At 41.1% G+C, this 18,547-nt stretch overlaps 1 protein-coding gene across 4 annotated transcripts in view; it reads left to right on the forward strand.

Annotated features, from left to right (window-relative positions):
* Positions 1 to 18,547, forward strand: part of LRRC4C (leucine rich repeat containing 4C) — a 635,825-nt gene that overhangs the window by 223,187 nt on the left and 394,091 nt on the right. For 3 of the 4 annotated variants that reach the window (XM_081164892.1, XM_081164894.1, XM_081164889.1), the window contains exon 2: positions 17,327 to 17,416. The exons of the other annotated variant lie outside the window; for it this stretch is intronic. The gene's annotated coding sequence lies outside the window, so the exon portion shown is untranslated. The remainder of the gene's footprint in view (positions 1 to 17,326; positions 17,417 to 18,547) is intronic. 4 annotated transcript variants of the gene reach the window in all.

The raw sequence follows: 18,547 nt of genomic DNA on the forward strand, positions 1-18,547 counted from the left end.
TACTAGCAGCATGTGATTTGATGGTTACATCATTGGCTGTCAGTTTACAGCAAACAGTTTTTTAAGCATCTGCTCCTCTATTTTATGGATCAGAGTTCTCTTTATTGTCTTTGACAAACTCCAGATGTAAAATGGCATGTGATTTTTTATTTTGTTTTAATTATGTTTTTATCATTCCTATGGCTTTCTGCCAGGCTGCAGCCGTCTGCTATCTTTTGCCTGGACCCTCAGGCCAACTTTGGCTCTTGGCCAGATAACTTTGGCCCGGTAATGTTTTGCCTAGAGATGTGGAGAATTTGTCCCCTCTGTTTCTCCAGAGTTTTCCGTTGTTCCATTACAAAGTACTGAATTTTCATGGCAACTTTGTAGCTTGTCTCAATTATCCACTGAGTTTCCAAACAACTTCCAGACTTCAGCGCATGCCCAGGTCTGCTTCCTAAATGTCTTGTGCAGACACTTTCAAAGCATAGCAATAAATACAGTTAGTAATGGAGATCTTTTCCATTATGCTAGATGCACACACACACACACAACAAAATCTATCATTTTTCTATTGGGAATATATACATCGCAATCCAGTTTTTCCCAACATGCAGGCCATTTCCATTATAACCATGAAGTAGGGTTGTGTGAAAACATTCCCCCTTATCCCATTCACTTTGTTTAACACTGCATTGCATGTTTGGTCAATTTTCACAGAGTTCTGGTATTTGCTTTTGCTCATTGTTCATGATTCAAAGCACTGACTGGCTATTTTGCTTCATGCTGAGCTTATTACTCATCACTTCCCCAATTATAGGAGACAGAGATTCATCTAGCTTTTCTGTGTAATCTGAGCTATTGTCATCAGTTCCTCATTCAAAGCCTAGATCCAGTTAGCTATTGTGCAGTGTCAGGCTATTTCTCATGGTGTCAGGCTATTACTCATCAGTTCCCTATTTAAATGACAGACCCAAATAGCTATTTCATCCCATTCCAGGTTATTGCTTTTCGTTTCTGGTGTCAGCAAAGAATTGACTAGCCAATGTGGGACAGTTTTCCACTGGCAAAGGAATGAGAAATGGGAAGCTGATTTGTTCAGGAGCACCAAGCATGCACCAACACACACAAAGAGAAATCTTTATCAGGGAAAATGCAGTCCATAGTACCCTTGATATTGAAATGCATTACTTTTGCTATGTGAATCCTGTTGAAAATAATTTTGCTGTGGTGTCTGATCCCTTCTTTACAGTAGCTTGTAAAACCACCACCATGTGGATGGGGGGAGGGGGGTCATCCCAGTGATAGTTTTAATGCCTCATTCCTTATTCTCAGCTCTGTCAATGACAGGAATGGGATTTTCAATTATCCATATGGGATTTCCAAATGTGAAAGCTATAAATGGAGCTGTCAATAAGTGAAAACAATTTCCAGCAGTATCCTGTATTCTGATGCATGTTGAATGTTGCACACATTATCTGATTATTTTTAAATTAGATGTTGCCACTTCCTACCCCAATGAACCCACCCATCAGGGGGGCAGTTAAACAATGGCAGCAATTGAAGCAGTATATTAAAAATGTACATATGTGTGATGAATATGCTGGATTTAGTTTTAGGAAGGACTGAAGCTATTTAGGAAGGAGAGCAGCCATTTTGCATGTGGAAGGATCCAGGTCCACCTCTGGACTCTTATAGTGCTGGCAAATATCTATATCTGAAATACTGCAGTCTTTGCTGGTCAGTGTAGATAGTTGTGAGTTAGATGGACCCATGCTCTGATTTACAATAGGCACCTTCTTCTGTCAATAATAATAATAATAATAATAATAATAATAATAATAATAATAATAGCAGCTAAATATGTTCCTGAATCATTTAATCATTATTCTAAAAGACTAGTTTATAGCCAGATAGTGAAAGAAAATGATGAAAATGAAACCTGATATATTACAGGCACACTTGTCAATTTCTAGAATCACTGTGGCTATGATACACTTGCTACAATATAATTCATCTATAATTAAGCAATATGAGTCTACTTTCTTGACATGTTTAATGGTACTGGAGGAGGTAATGCACTGCACATGCATTTTGCAAATTGTTTGGGTTGAATTTTTACACAAAGACATTTTGGCAGATACTGGAAATGCCTTCAACAGCACTGATAGTCATTAGATTGTTGAACAGTCACTTAAGGCAAGTGATGTTCTACAGTGTGGATTAAAGACCAGGACAAAACACTGGAGGGATGAGGGAAGAAAAGCTGTGAGCTGGCACAATGAGAGCATGTCCACATCATGAACTAATAGGTTTTCCCTGTTATAGGAAACTTATGCATGATTGCCAACTTCTCTGATTCCCTTCTGAGTCTTGAAAGTTCTTAAAGCACCAGTTGCTGAATCTGCAAGTTGAGAAGGAACACTTTCAGAAAGTTCAGGTCCCAACACTGATGTTGTGATGTGACAGCCTAGTTGCTGCTGCTTACCTGGAAGGAGAGGGGGAGGGGGAAGCAAAGGGGAGATTAGTCCAGTAGAAACACAGCAGCAGCACTGGATTGGGTCTGCAGGTGCATTTGCACTGCACTGACCTGATTGCCACCTTGATCTCTTCCTCTCTTCCTCCCAGTAAGCAGCCAGCAGTGACTCAGCTGCTAGGAGATGCCACACCAACTGCTACTGGATATGAACATTAAGTGGATTTCTTTTCTTTTATAACATAGTTATCAGTTTACCCCTACTTACATTGAATCTCATTTTCATTTTGTTGCCAATTCACCCACTTGACAACAATCATAATTTGAATGTCTCTCAAAACTGAATAAGCAACAAATTGACACTTTTTACAGGGTGTGGAATTTTCAGTATCCTGATTAACTGGGCCCACCTACTTGGTTAACTCACTGCTTAACCCTTAGCCCAGCTAATTTATGAACAAATTACATAGTACTGGTTTCATAGCAGAGCCATAGGGAGCTCTACAGTGTTCCTACCCTCTGCTTACTGTTGTTAAACAAATTAACAAACCAAAAAACCAGATGGGGCCCTTATAAATGGTGCTGAATTCCAAATCCCATCAATCTCCGCCAGAATGGTCAATAGTCATGGATGATGGGAGTTGCAGTACAACATCTCAAGAGCCACATATCGCCTGTCTGCATTATAGGACAATGCATTATAGGACAATGCAGTCACTGCAACATTTCCATAAGTGCCTTTGGAGAAAAGTTTTTTCTGAAAAGGTGGAGAGGAGTTCAAGAATATATGTGATATGAATAGATAATTGTACAAGTCATTCTTGCCAGGAACCTTTTCCAGCTTTCTGGTGGGTGTCAATTTGCCTGGTTCCCATCCTCCATCAGCTTTGGTCCAACATTATATTCTAAAGGCATTAAAAATCCAAACAATTTCTCTCCCTCAAAAAGACTGTTATAACGGGTATTTCAAGGCACGTACAAATTCACAGCTATGTTTCTAGGCATGCTAAGGAGAAATCTGTCCTGTTAGGTTCCTCAGCTAACAGCTTCAGCTGGGACTTTGCAAGACTCATCCTCTCTACTGCAAGCTGTGTAGCAGCAAGATGCCAGTGACAATGTGTGCTATGTACAAAGGGGGTCAATGGGATTAGCAGAAGCAAACAAGGAAGGCTGTGATGTACAACAGAGAGAGAAAGGGACAATCTGGTTTCTCTGTCACAGCTGCCCTGGTTGGACTGAACTACGGTAACTTTCAGGGCGGGGGGGGGGGGGTAGGACTACCAACATTACTCACAGTGTAGATAGGTAGTTGCCTTACACTAAGTCAGGCCCTTGGTTCATCTGTCATCCTGGAGAGAATCAGGATTGAAATTGGGACTTTTTGTATGCAAAGCATGTACTTTGGGGAGAAATACATTTAAATATGGACAAACTTCCAGGAGAAGGGTGTGTGGAGTGGAGGTTAAAAGGCAAATACTGTGGAAATATGGCCAATTGAACTGCAGACTGGAAAGAAAATGAAAGAAAATGAAATTGACAGATTCATTGATCCCTGGCAAGGGGAAGAGGGATCTGGGTCTTGTTCTGTTATAACATCCATATTTTTAAAATGCAGCAATTCAAGTTTTAGGGTAGAGGATGTTTTTTTATCTGAGAATAAATGGGTTTCTAAAAACTGAACTGTTTTCCTCAAGCTAGAAAATACGCTCAGTTCTATTGAACCCAGCTTCAAGCCTGTTTGAACTGTCGAACAGCAGTACTAGAAAATAACATTTCCCAGCACTCCTTACATTTGGCATGTGCCAGTGCCAGAGCAGCAGCAAGAAAGAAAGAAAGAAAGAGAGAGAGAGAGAGAGAGAGAGAGAGAGAGAGAGAGAGAGAGAGAGATGGGAAAGGATTTGGTATGTATCTGTGTGTTTGCGTGTGGATCAGCAGGAGGGTGGAAAGAAGGGTGAAGGGAAAGCTCACTTTTGCTATGGCCTGGACTTTAATTTGAGTTAGAGAAGAACTTTCAGAGTTTTAATGCTTGCATTACAAACCTGCTTGGATTTGCAATTTCTGAATTAGGCTCAGCTAATGTTCAAATCCAGTGCTCCTCCTAGTGCATGTATATTATGTTTGGGACTCAAATTCATCTGGTTCTTTGACAGATCCCCCTCCTCTTTCTTTCTCTATCATCATTTATCTTTCTTTTTCAAACCAAGGTATTACAGGTTAAATATAGTGGATAGTTTTTGTTTTGTTTTGTTTCACCAACACCACTTCCCCTCTCAATCCCCAAATGTGTAATTGCATTTAAATATCAAGTACCTGCTTAGATAATATGCATTGTCTGTATTGTCTGGTAAGGACAGCATCTTTTACATTCCTGTTTGTTTTTTTATTTTGTACAGAAAGGAGTTAGATTTATGGGGTGGTAATTGCTGTCATAATGGAGTATTGCAGAGAGGAATGCCTGGAGAAGGCATTTGCATTTGTAATGCTGATCCAGCAAGAGGGTGTTTTGCTTTGTTTTTCAGTCCAAGGGCTCAGCCTGAAGGCAACACAGAGCAGCTGAGGGTGGGTGGGGGAAACAAACCAAACCAGAGGTTAGATAAGTTCAGAGTGAAGACATGGCACAAGAAAGATAACCTAAACGTCAGACAAAGGAATGTGTTAAGTGGTGTGATAGGAATTGTATGGTCTTAGATATATGGTAATGTTCATAGCTGCACATACATAGATCAACACAGGAAGACCAACCTGGAACCATTTTGATTCCTAAACTGACCAAATCCTTTCTCTGCAAGGTTAAACTGGAAAAGCCTCCCCATTGTCTCTTTCCTCACAAATCCTGTCTCAAGGATATGTCTGTTTCAATAAGGTGTGAGCCTGTGACCTGGCCCAGGAAATAAGTATCTTACCACTACAAAAGAATGGCCAGGCTCCCCAGGCAATCCAATCAAGTAACTTGCCAGACAGGAGATAAACTGTGACAGGAGAAAAACAACATTTAAATTTCTGTGATGTAGGTGGGATGTATCTGAGGGGTGGTCTTAGGTTACACCCCTTCTGTGATGTATGCATAATGTTTCTGGGGGTGGTCTTGATCTAGAGAATGGGAATTTCAAAAGTCTTTATAAGCCATTGCACAGCATTTTTGGGGGTCCTCTTCCTCTCCTGCATGTGAGGGGAGCACCCTGTTGCAACAGATCAATAAAGATCAAGCTTACTAGCTGCTTTGCTTCTCAATATTCTCTGGTTGGCCTCTGTTATTTTCTCCTACCAATAGGGAACCTATGTAAGGACTCTATATGGGCTCTTGGATACCCCATAAGGGAAAAGGGCATATTTTTAATTTACAACAGTGGATTGATCATGAACCATGAGTGAGCCATGAAATAGCCATACCTTTCTGCAAGGGTGACAATGAACCATATTCACAATGTTCAATTATTGTGAGACATAATTTTAACAGTGGAAGGAAGCAAATGGCCATCTTTTGCTCCAAACCCTTTGATTACCATACAATTGTGTTTTTGCCTTTGATAGTGGTCTGACTGACAGACCCAAAGTTTGCAAGCATGATAAACGGGAGGAGTGTTTGGGGGCAGGGGTTTCAATTCTGTGTCAGGAAATCTTTCCTCAAGCTGTAAGTCAGGCTGTTGTTAAAAAAACAGAGGGCCAGGAAAAAAATAACCCAAACTCCCCCATAGTGACCTGTCCAACAACGGTCCCCATCCAGCTAGAATTGTCTGTGTTAGACGTCTTAGGTCTAGAATCTGAGCTTTCGTAGTGCTGGTGCAGAGCTATTACCGTATTGGCCCGAATATAAGCAGCATCTTTAAAATTCAAGGGGGGGTACAGAGCTATTACCGTATTGGCCCGAATATAAGCAGCACCTTTAAAATTCAAGGGGGGGGGGAGAGAGAAACAATACCCAAATATAAGCCGATCCCTTAAAATTATGCAGGCACTCACACCTGTTCCGTTTTACAATATGTCTGTTTCAGCAGCGATAAGGTAAAAAAAAGCCCCAATTTTGTAAGGTTGCAAATTTAAGCCACACTTTAGGCCATGGTCAGAATTTGGAAAAAAGGTATGGCTTATATTCAGGCCAATACTGTTGGAAAAATGCCCTGGGGGTGCCTGCAAGCCCCCAAATCTCCGAGCATCCTCCAGTATGCACAGCTCTGGAAAAGGCATCTCCCTTCTCTTCCAGTGTGCTTCCTAGCAACATATACCATCTGGTATATGCACACTAATCTTCCGGCATACAACAGCAAGAAGACTGAGACATGGTAGAGCTAATCTACTATTTATTTACACACTATGTACATACAAAAGCATAATGGTGTCCATTCTCTCCAACTCCAAGAGAACAAACAGAAAGAAATAAAAGTGAAAGTAAAGTGTAACAGTAACCTCAGTGGAAGAGATAAGACGGTCTTCATTTCCCAGATTCATCCCAGACAGGCATGTGATTTACAACAATCTCACCTGCAACATCGGAGGAGTGAAATTGCTAACAAATACGGTATTACTGATGCTTTGAAGAGTGGTAGTGCCACCAGCACATCCACATTCAAGCCACTCATGACAGCAGCCATGGAGGTGGAGGGCAGGCAGACTGGACCCAGGGATGGAGCCTGACACCAGCTGGAGCTCACTGTGAAAGCGGCTCAGCATCCGTCAGTCCTGTCCTACCTTCAGAACACTCCATTTTGAGACATCAGGAAAGACCAGGCTCAATCCAGGGCATCTCCAGGATTGATGCCCTGGACTGGGAGATAACCCTCTCTAAAATCCCTAAGAGCTGTTGCCAGTTAGTGTAGGCAACACTGTGCCAGATGAGTCAAAGGCACTGGTGGAGGAAGAGGAGTGTGGGGGGAGCGCACCGCCCCTGGCAGTGCGATCCTGGTGGGGTGCCATCGCGGCTGCCCCTCCCCACCTGCGGTGGGTGCCACGCCCCTGCAGGCCGCACGCCACGCCCCAGGATGTGCAACATGCCCCTGCGGGCAGCACGCCCTGCCCTGGCCCCAGGATGTGTGCCCCACCCCCGGGACGTGTGCCAGCCCTGCCCCCGCCTGCTCTCCGCCCCCCGATGTTGGAGCATGAAGCTCCACCACTGGTCAAATGCAGCTTCCTCACTAAAATCCCACCCATGAGAATTTGTCAAAATTTCCTCACCGCTTTGACAATGTTCACCACGTTTTCATTCCTTATTATGTAATGGAGAATGGACCAAAAAAAATCATTGTTTTGTGGAAGGGGGAATCAACACAACATTGCTGAAAATGTCCTGCTTGTCTTCTACAAACTGCCCCCTCTTTTCTCCCTGAATTTTCATTAAAATCTCATCTTTTTTCAAGGACTTTCGCCTGTAATTGTTCTGTCAATGTCTTACATTTGTGTAATAAAATATCTTGATTAAAATGCAAGCAAGCAAGCAAGCAAGCAAGCAAGCAAACAAACAAAACCCGCCACCCTGTTCTATAACTTGATGGACATCTGAAATGCTTTTTTAAAAAGATCATGGTGACATAGAAAGATGGGACGTTTCCCCATAGAACATCTTGTAATCTTGAAATGTTCCTCTATTCATGTTATCTTTCTAAATTAGATTATACATTATTTAGGCGAAAGCCCACATCTTTTTCTGAAGGCCTGTGCTTTTCTCACAATGCTTCTTCATTAACATCTTCGTTGCACTCTGCTTCTGGAAAGGGTGGCTGAGTAAATAATACTTACTGCTTGCATATTTAGTCTGGGACTTTGAAGTTATTTTTCACATTAAAAAGACATACAGGATGAAATCAACCAAGTTATTTAAAATGATGAATGTCTATTTGATCAAGAATGACTAATCATCCTTAATCACTCAATTATTAATGATTCGTGATTTTAGTCATTCCTAATCAAACCATTAATTATGTTTCATTTCCCCCCATTGTGTTGGGTGGTTGTGCGTGTTTTCTTTGATGTATGTAGTGCATTTATTTATTTGATTGATAGACAACTTGCTCATCCCAAGTGCTTACAGAAGTATGTAAGATTTTGCATTGAGAACTGGGGCGGCGGCGGGGGATACCCTTCCATTTGTTTTTCTTGGGCAGAGTAAGAGTATGTGGCCAAAGTATCCTTCCTTTCTTCTACAACCACCTGCCTCGTCCTTGCAATCTTAATTGAGGACTCTTCCCTAGGTCCCCCCACCTAATGAAATGAGATGCATGGTTTCTATGGGGAGGGTCTTTTTGGTGGTGGCACCCCATTTGTGGAATGCCCTCCCCAAAATGCTCACTTGGTGCCTATTGGATGGCCTTTAAGTGCCAGGTAAATAATTTTGTTATTGTTCCGTGAATCATAGTGGGTACATCTAAATGGTGTGTTAGAGTTTAGCTTGAATGCTTTCTTATTCTTTGTTGGTTTTATGTTGCATTTAAATTGTTTCAGCTGCTATTGCTTTAGATGCTTACGTTGGTTTGTTGCTGCTGTGATTTTTATGGCTGTTTTAATGCTTTTACCGTGCGAGATTTTGAACAACATTTGTATATATATATTTAGTGTTTCTGTAAACTGCCCAGAAAACTAAGCTGTATGGGGAGTATACAAATAGAATAACTAACTAACCCTGCAATCTTATGGCTCTGGAAGGCTGCCCCAGGGGCTGTGGGAAGCATCTGATCTCACTTGCTGAAGAAGAGAGAGATCTGACCTCAGAAAGGTTGATCCAGCTTCAGAGAGGTTTATCTGCCCGCATGAAAGCCTCCATGGCCCTTTGCCCTGCCCAAATTAGCCCTTTGCCTGCAGATGTTGGAGCCAAAATCAGGCATGCTGGAGGTGGATTAATCAGAAGGAGCCATAGCTCTCCCAGTTCCTCGACATGCCTCCAAGCCAGGGAGGAAACTGTGTGAGCCTTGTATTCAATATGCTGAATTTCCTTTCCAGTGTTCCCAATGGCAGGGGAATAGTTTTTTGGGGGGGCGACCTTTAAAAAAATATATATGGAGGAGTGTGGTGGTGCCTATCTATCCCTTACTTCAGAACTTTGGCTATTACAGTTCAGTGTAGAATCACAGACATGTACAGTCAGAAGGGATCCCAAGGGCAACCTAGTCCAATCTCCTGCAATGCAGGAATCACAGCTAAATCACAACAGTTTTTGTGATGTTGTGATTTTGTGACTTCCAACCCTGCTTCCATGTACCTTACGGACTGCACCCCCAATGAATCTGTGACAAAGAAAGGGAAAAAAGATTTAGATGGTTTATGGAATCTCGTGCCATGTTCCAGGTCAGAATGATGTATACATGGACCAGGCATCCATATGTATATCTCTTGTTGGACTGTCCTGTGCAGGCACAAAAGACTGGTGCCACTTCCCACTTCCTACAGCTACAGAGCTGTGTGTGTCATTTAGTTTGATTATACAGTAGTCCCAATTAGATGTTCAGGGCTGTTGACATCAGTGATCAATATATCCTGCCCCCTTTCTTTCTTTCCTTCAGTCATGGTGTTCTGCTTTACATATAACAGTCATAATTTTCAGTCCTATATTTAGCATTCATACTATATCCAAAAGAGGGGTGCGGGTGGCGCTTTGGGTTAAACCACAGAGCCTAGGGCTTGCCGATCAGAAGGTTGGTGGTTTGAATCCCCGTGACGGGCTGAGCTCCTGTTGCTCTATCCCAGCTCCTGCCAACCTAGCAGTTCGAAAGCACAAAGTGTAAATAGGTACCGCTCCAGCGGGAAGGTAAACAGCGTTTCCGTGTGCTGGTCTGGTTCGCCAGAAGCAGCTTGGTTATGCTGGCCACATGACTTGGAAGCTGTACGCTGCCTCCCTCGGCCAATAAAGCGAGATGAGCGCCGCAACTCCAGAGTCGGTCACGACTGGACCTAATGGTCAGGGGTCCCTTTACCTTTTACCATATCCAAAAATATTTTGATATTTCTAATTGATAATGTTAATGTTTGTTTTATTTTATTTTCAGGAAACTACTTCAAGGTTTTGTTTACAATCAAGTGGTTTATAAATGTTGTTAAATAAATGAATTAAAACACCTTCCTTTCTCCTTTATTTTTTAGCATTTTATCACAATGGGATGCAAATATGGATGTAAAAATACAGCCAATACATTTGTTATAATACTTTTCTTCATATTATAGCTGGCAGATAGTTCAAATAAAGGTTTCTACTGATGCAAAAATTTAATACATTAAATTAGATCAAAAGTATGTTTGCTTGACTAAGACAAGGTATGTTGAATACATCCAGTGAGATAAAGAAGATGCAAGAGATGAGAATTTCATCAAAACAAATTTGCCTGATTCAAATGAGTATTTGCTTAAGCTTTGTGGTACTCCTAAGGCAGCTGTTTTGCCTGCCTTATACTTGGAAGTACAGCAAGCTAAATCCATGCCATTATTCCTAGTAGCACCTTTTGCATCTAAGGTGTCAAGCTAGGCAAATTGTCCTTCAGCTGAGATGCTTTCTAGAGCTGGGATTTAGTAACAGAAATCCTGGCTGTCTGGAGCTTCATGCTGGCTTGCTCCCATGTTTAAAAGAAGGTTGAAAATATTTGTATAACAAACAACGGAGACATGGGCTGTGTGAACAATCAATCATGCATATGTCAAAGCCACCGGCAGGGTCTTCTGAAAACAATCTGCACTTTTTTATTGAAGGGTTTAAGAAAGATTACACAGCAACCAACACGCCATCAAAGCTTCAAGAACAAATCAATGTATGGCTTACCTCCCAAGGTCTGTCCCCAGGTTTTATTGTAACTGACAATGGAAGTGATGCCGTAAAATACCATGCATTGTTGCTTCCTTGCTGTTCCCACATGACGTTCTTTATCCTTGACATGCTGCATCACTCAAATCAATGGAGGGTGACATTGAGGCCCCTCAGATCACTCCTTCCACTAGTCTAAGCTCCCTCACCCACCCATTGCTGTCACAGAGCTTGCACCCATGAATCATTTTTGTGACTTAATTTTAAAACAGCGATTTGCTTTATTTTCTCAAGGATATCAAAAGTGGTGTAGCCTCATTTATCTGATTCACACAGGGAACATCCATAACATTAGAGGTTATGCAAGTATGAAGGCTATTTGCATACAGCTCGTCCTTCCCTTCTCCAGCCACTAAGACAGCTAGAGACTGAGAGCAGCCTATCTTACATATTCCAATGTAACTTTGAAGGCATGTATGAAACTCCTGGGACTTTTCCCCCTTACAGGCTTAAGGCAGCCTGGGCCTTACCCCTCAACAAGTACCAGGTGTTTAACTGGAAGGAGAAAATTAAATTTACTGGGCTAGATTTGAGTCATAGTTTTGTCTCTTGACATAAACAATGACTAAGTTAAATTATTTCCGCAGGACTAAAGCACAACTTACTTAGGCTAGAATTCTAGCCCCTTGATGGCTGGGCATGGGTTAGTATGCTGCTCAATCCCCTGCCTAGTAGCACCTTAGAGACCAACTAAGTTTGTTCTTGGTATGAGCTTTTGTGTGCATGCACTTCTTCTGAAGAAGTGTCCGTGCACATGAAAGCTCATACCAAGAACAAACTTAGCTGGTCTCAAAGGTTCTACAGGACAATTTATTTTATTTATATAATATATATATATATATATTTCTACTGCGTCAGACCAACACGGCTACCTACCTGAATCTAGTCCCCTGTCTGTTGGCAGAGAAAAGCACTGCTGGTGTGCTGTGATAGGTGGAAGGGGTGGGGGTCTTCAGTATAGCTCAAGGTTACCAGACGTCCCTGTTGCCTGGGGAGAGTCCCCGGATTTACACATACAAAATCCATTGAAGTTGAAAACTGTCCCCAGATTCATTGAAAAAAAATCTGGTAACCTTACTGTAGCTCAACCGCCACCCATCTGGGCAGGAAGTTACCATTGGCAGGTCTCCCACTGGTAGTAACCAGTGTAAAGCCACAGAATTTCTGAGGGCCTTTTGACAGTTCCCTCACTGTGAGAAGTGAAGTTACAGGAAACCAGGCAGAGGACCTTCTTGGTTGTGGCACCTGCCCTGTGGAACGCACTCCCATCAGATGTCAAACAGATAAACAGCTATACAACTTTCTGAAGACATCTGAAGGCCGCCCTGTATCAGGAGGTATTTACTGTTTGACAGTTTGCTGTGCATTTGTTATGCTGGAAGCCGCCTAGATTGGCTGGGACAAATATTACAAGTAATATTTTTTATTATATTATTATTATTATTATTTCAGGGCAGAGGAAAATGGTAAACAAGAAAGCTGTCTCCTAGCAGCTGGAGCCAGTAGGGGGATTCGGATATGACAGGAGCACTGCTGCTCTGCTATTCTCCAGCTAGGATTGCTGTGCCCATCTGTATTCAATATTTTACTTTCTGCTATATTATGGGTTGTTATGTACAATGAGACAATGAGCTGGTAATATGGCTTGCTATGAACTCAAATAAAAAGGGCACAGTAAAGCTTTAATTATCTCAGCATAGGAGACAGCAAAATATATTCATCACTTGGAAATCTCATTTTTTATATCTACCTACCTACCTCTCTCATTTGCTGTAGGAAGCTCAAGATGGGCAAACACTGGAGCTTTATCATGTTGCCTTCACATGACTAAATTGGGTCTATTGGTTCACGTCCACTATTAGATAGCCAAACAGACAGACACAAATAGAATTTAGTTTCAGTTGCTAAAGGTGTTACTTAAAATGCTTTATTCAAAAAGCATTACCAAGGCAAATGCAGCTTCTAATATTTGAACCCAGTCCCCAGTTTTGATTATTTAATTTCTCTTCTTTTCACTTGATTTGTGATCTTTGGCTTGTGTCTGAGAACAAAAAAGAAAAAGAAAGAAATACAGCCTTGTTAGTCTAAGCAAATCTTTTACAAGTTCCCTATTTGCCAAAAAAAGAATTGCAGAATCATGTTTTCAGTGACAGCTCAAATCAAAGCCCACAAAGTATATTTCCCAAGATGCACCTGATTCTGCTGTTCTGATGTATTTCAATCACTTATCTCTGGAGAACTGTCTTTTTTCCTCCTGACAAATTAGGTAACTTGACAAAATTGATTTAAGATCTCTGCTGAGTACTTCCCATGAGACATTCCTGTTAAATTTAGGAGACTCTTGGCTGATCCAGGCCCAGGAATTGTCCGTAAATGAGCTGGTTTGTTTTCAAGTATGCATACTGAGACTCTCCCTCACACAGGAATTTGTGCTTTATAAAATACTGAAGAAAAATAGATACTGAAGAAGGAGAATGCTCAGTATTTTGCTGATAGATGAATGACATAGTGTGTGTGGCATTTTTAGCCCCCAATGCTATGTGGAGGATATTGTGGAGGATACAAAATGTTGTCCAGACTTCCAACACTCGTGTGTGTGTGTGTGTGTGTGTGTGTGTGTGTGTGTGTGAGAGAGAGAGAGAGAGAGAGAGAGAGAGAGAGAGAGAATCTCTTAAGAAAGAATCCCCAACTCTGAGAAACTGTTGAAAAAAGTTTGTACCCTGCATCTGTTTGGTCACATGGCCCTCCATATGTCTTACCCTACAAATAGGATGGAGTATTTTGAGAGGCTGCACACACCTCTAGGTCGAATTGATATATTTATATTTTATAGGTGATAAATTTCACTGATTTAAGAGAAGGTTTCTGTTTATTGTTGCTGTTGTTGTTGCTGCTGCTGTTGTTACATCAGTGTGCAGGGTACTTTGCAGAGTAAAGAAGGCTGGATTGTAGGCCCCTAAAGTGGAAGTGGAGACAGGTGTAAACAGCTTTGAGGAAAAGGTCAGCTTTGAGGGGATTCGAAGTAAAAGAGGTGGCATCACACATTGTGGAAGGTATTACAGCAGGGGGACGACGACGTATATTTTGCAGTGTAATGTTGTTGTTGTTGTTGAAGACATATTTACCTCACTTTTGGTTGGAATCCAGAACCCAAGTTTGGGGCAAGTAGTCTTTGGTGAGAGAACCCCAGCAGAGATATAACATTAACAAAAGACATGGTGAACCATTTCCCCCCTGACTTATTTGGAAGGCATTTGGATTGAATTGATGTGGAAAAGCTGAAGGTTCACTGTTATATGGTTCAGTTTGGCATGGTGAGCTAGTATGCTAAAGTGCTAGTGAATCTCTCTGTCTGCTTGTATTTTCACAAGGTTTACTTCTAAAACCAGAATAACGATATTATAATAGAGTAGATCATGGTGTACCGGCATCTCTTCAAGTTTATGTAGCTAGTGTGTCTGTGCTTGTCTTGTGTCATGAGACAATAAACACTTTAGATTCTAAACTGAACTGAATGGGTAAGGAGTTTTCTTAACCAGGAACTCTGGAAAGCTGACTATTGGAAAGCAGGAAAACTCTGGTGTTCTGCTGAAGACACTGCTGGAGCTGTGCATGCTTTTCTGATCACACTGCCTGAAATGTAGAGTAGTACCAGCAACAGAGGATGGGCCCAAGTCTCAGGTTATGGGCCAACTGATGTCTACAACGCAAAACAAGGTGGTCACCAGGCTTCATTTTTCACATCTGAGGCAACACTTATCCACACCGTTTACAAAATGTGCTTGGGAGCCACAGTGTAGCTTAGTCTTCTGGATGAGATGTAAAACCAGACTAATTCTGGTAGTTACAAACCTCATTAGTCATTATGTTCTTCATGAAACAGCAGAGGGCTTTGCCATTGTGTTCTGACCAAATGTCAACATTAGCACTTGTGTTCCGACTCCATAAATAACTGCTTAATGTTTAATTTGAAAAAGTGTTCTTTGCTTCACTGCTTAGACCATAGAGCAAGGTTGATAGATTAAGTTAAACTTCATCTATCTAAAAATGGCTGTACTTCAAGCTTGGATGACATTCTTAATGTAGATGAAGCAGGGATGGGCAGGGGACAATGGGAATTTCAACTGACCAACAGACCTTGCCCAGAATAAGTTTGGCTGCTATTTTGCCCAAGATCATTCCATTTCAGCTTCTCATTTAAAGCCTGGGTCCCATTTGGCCAGTCTCCTTTTCTTTTACAAGCTTCCTAGCCTCACAGGACAAAGCCCCAGTTATGGTTTCTGGGTTCCTGAAATACTGATTTCTATGAAGGGTGCCTTCCTCACTATTGGCTCTCTGAGCCATTACCAGCCCTTCAATCATCAGTATATCTGTCACTTTGCACAATGGCTGCTCCACATTACTTGCAACTAGGTGTTCCTTCTGTCAATTTAGGATCAGGAGAGATTGGCTGGGTTCTCATTGTGGCCACATTCACACCATACATTCACCCCAACATTCACACAAGAGTTCCTTGTGAAGAGGGATTGATAGTTAAACAGTGCTGAGAATTGTAGCTCTGTGAGGAAAATGTTGGTCTCCCAACAACTCTCAATATCCTTATTCCCATTGAAATTGCAATGGTACCTCAGTTTTCAGATGTCTCCATTGCCAAATGTTTCGGTTTTTGAACATTCCTCAGAAGTTGAATGGCTTCCACTGCATGTATCTGTTGTTTTTCACAATTTTCTCTATTGAATTGGCAGGCCACCCTTTGCTCATCGGTTTTGTAATGTTTCGGAAGTTGAACAGTCTTCCTGAATAGATGATGTTTGAAAACCGAGGTAGTTACTAAATTGTCCCATTGATTTCATTGGTGAGACTAAAGCTCCATACTTTATCTGCTTAGAGTAGACACAACCTACTAATTTACTAAGTCTGAATTGAGTTCAGTGGGATCATTATTACTATTATTATCATATGCACATGCTACTTAATGCAAAAATATGTAAACATTAAAATATGAACAACATACTTAAAACTAAAAACAAAATACTAAAACATTTATAAACATCTATAAATAAAACATGTGATAAACAAACCAGTTAAAATAGTACAAGAATTAAAACAGGACACGTAGACCAAAAGATCAAGGGAATGCTATCAGAATGCCAATACAGGTGGGGCCTCACTTATTTCAGCAGGCAGTCTAAGAATGACAAAGTATGAATCCAACCCATTATTCCTTGCTGCCTGCAAAAATGCAGGAGATTATGCCTTCACAAATACACAGATATAGAATGTCATATGCATTGCTCCATGAAAAGCAGGAAAATAGCAATGCTGTATCATATCAGCTCCTCTCACTTCATGAAGATATACATGTTGACACCAGTATCTTTTCAAGTACTCAAGTCTTTGTGCAAAAAGAGGGACTTTATTCAATTACCTATCATACTATCTTTCTGTTCATAGTTATTCTTATTAGTATTCTTGATGTGCTTTGAATCACTGAAGCAATTAAAATATATTAATATATCCCACTTTCTTAGGGAAATGATCAGATTTTAGTACTGGTCTTTTTTTTAAAAAAAAAAGTATTAAATAACCTGAAGTTTTTCACCGACGACACTAGACTATTTCCTTGATTTTCTTTATGAAAGCACTTAGTCATTCACAGTTAACAGAAGGGTTTTGGTCTGTGGCCTACGAGGGAAGGCAATTTTTGCCCATTTCCCTCTGCAACCCCCATGCCGTCTTTCACCCTCTTCTGGAAAGTTCCCCAGCTCTCAGGTGCTCATGCTGGGTGGGGCCACTGGGAGTGCAGTGGGGAGAATATTTGACAAAAGTTCCCTCTTCTCTTTCCCCATTTGTGGACACATCCATTGGATCAAAAGCCCTTCCATGAATATTAGGGCACCAGTTGAAGCCCACTCATTTTTTGTAACTTTGGTGTCTTAAGAATTCTGTTTTTGTTTGCTTGTTTGCTTACCTTTTAGTTCTTGGGGTGCCATCTAATGAACATTCAGGCCCCACAGAAATTAGTGAAGCATGCAAAGATCTTTTATAAGACAATTTAAGTCTATTTAACTTTTGGCTTTTCTTCTTCTCTTCAGAAATGAATTTCTCTCATACAAAAGATCATGATGGCTTAAAGATATGGAGGCCAAAGAAGATGTCATTTGACTGGATATGCTGAATATTGTGTGAGTGTACTGCTTAATTGCTTTATAGTGGAACTTCTGCTGTCAATGTTGGTTAGCAAATGCATTTTGGTTTTCATCAGAAAGATACCCTACTGTGCATTCCTAGTTGATGTCAGCTGTCAAATTAACATGAGACCAAGCCATATATAGCAAGGCTAGGACCACATGCTCATTTTCCCTCAACTGTGATTTGCGAAAGTACTTCCTAGAAGTCACAAGCTGCTCTTTAAACTCATAAGTTCCAAAAGCCATTCACTGGTAAATGAGAAGTGTAACCTTTTTCTTCTATGCCTAGCATCTTATGCAGTCAAATCTCCAAATTGCTTTTCGAAATCAGTGGAGAGTAAAGAGCATGTTTTGGAATTCCGGAGGCTTCTGAAAAGGTGTTGGGAAGATTTTCCATAGACTTTTGTACATCTCCACCCATATATTTCCATTGTGCTTTATTCTGTAGCTTCGTAAGATAGGTGTTTTGTGCTGGGCTAGGTCACTGCAGTGCTTTGAGAGAGCACTTAACAACAGAAAGCCACAAATCTCCTTTAGTACATAATTAAAATGTCCACCTTCAGAGAAGATAAATAACTGACAATTCCAAAGAAAGACTTTTGTACTTCCATAAGAAGGGTGTTTATTATTTCTCAAATCTCCGAGTATACCAGCTAAACTGTTTTGTACTTCTTGAAATATTGGTTTTTAATACAATCTAACATTGTAATTTTATGTATATAGTGTAGCTTGCTTCTTTGAGAGGACTTTGTCTAGAAATGTGGTCTATAAATATATAAAGGGGGGGGGGGAAATGAAATGAAATGCAGGCTGCCAGAGAAATTATGGAGGCAGAATGTCTGGATGCTTGTATTACTTTGTTTTCTCTCTGGGGGATTTCCCCTATGGAATTAGTTTGGATATAAACTGAGAATGCCATTCCACTGAGCCTTGAATGTGCCATCTGCTTTGGGTAGTAGGAGAGACTTCTGGGTGGCTTTACTTGGCCTGTGTCAGTATCATAGGACAGCCAATGATACATAGTGTCAAGTGTGACTTTTAATCCCTGCTCTCTTAATCCCTGGCACAGCCCCCCTTCCACCCTTCCCTTTGCACAGTGGGCTTCATTGCTCCCTGCCTTTTGGG

Source organism: Podarcis bocagei, assembly GCF_964188305.1.
Source record: "Podarcis bocagei genome assembly, chromosome: 1".
NCBI lineage: Eukaryota > Metazoa > Chordata > Lepidosauria > Squamata > Lacertidae > Podarcis > Podarcis bocagei.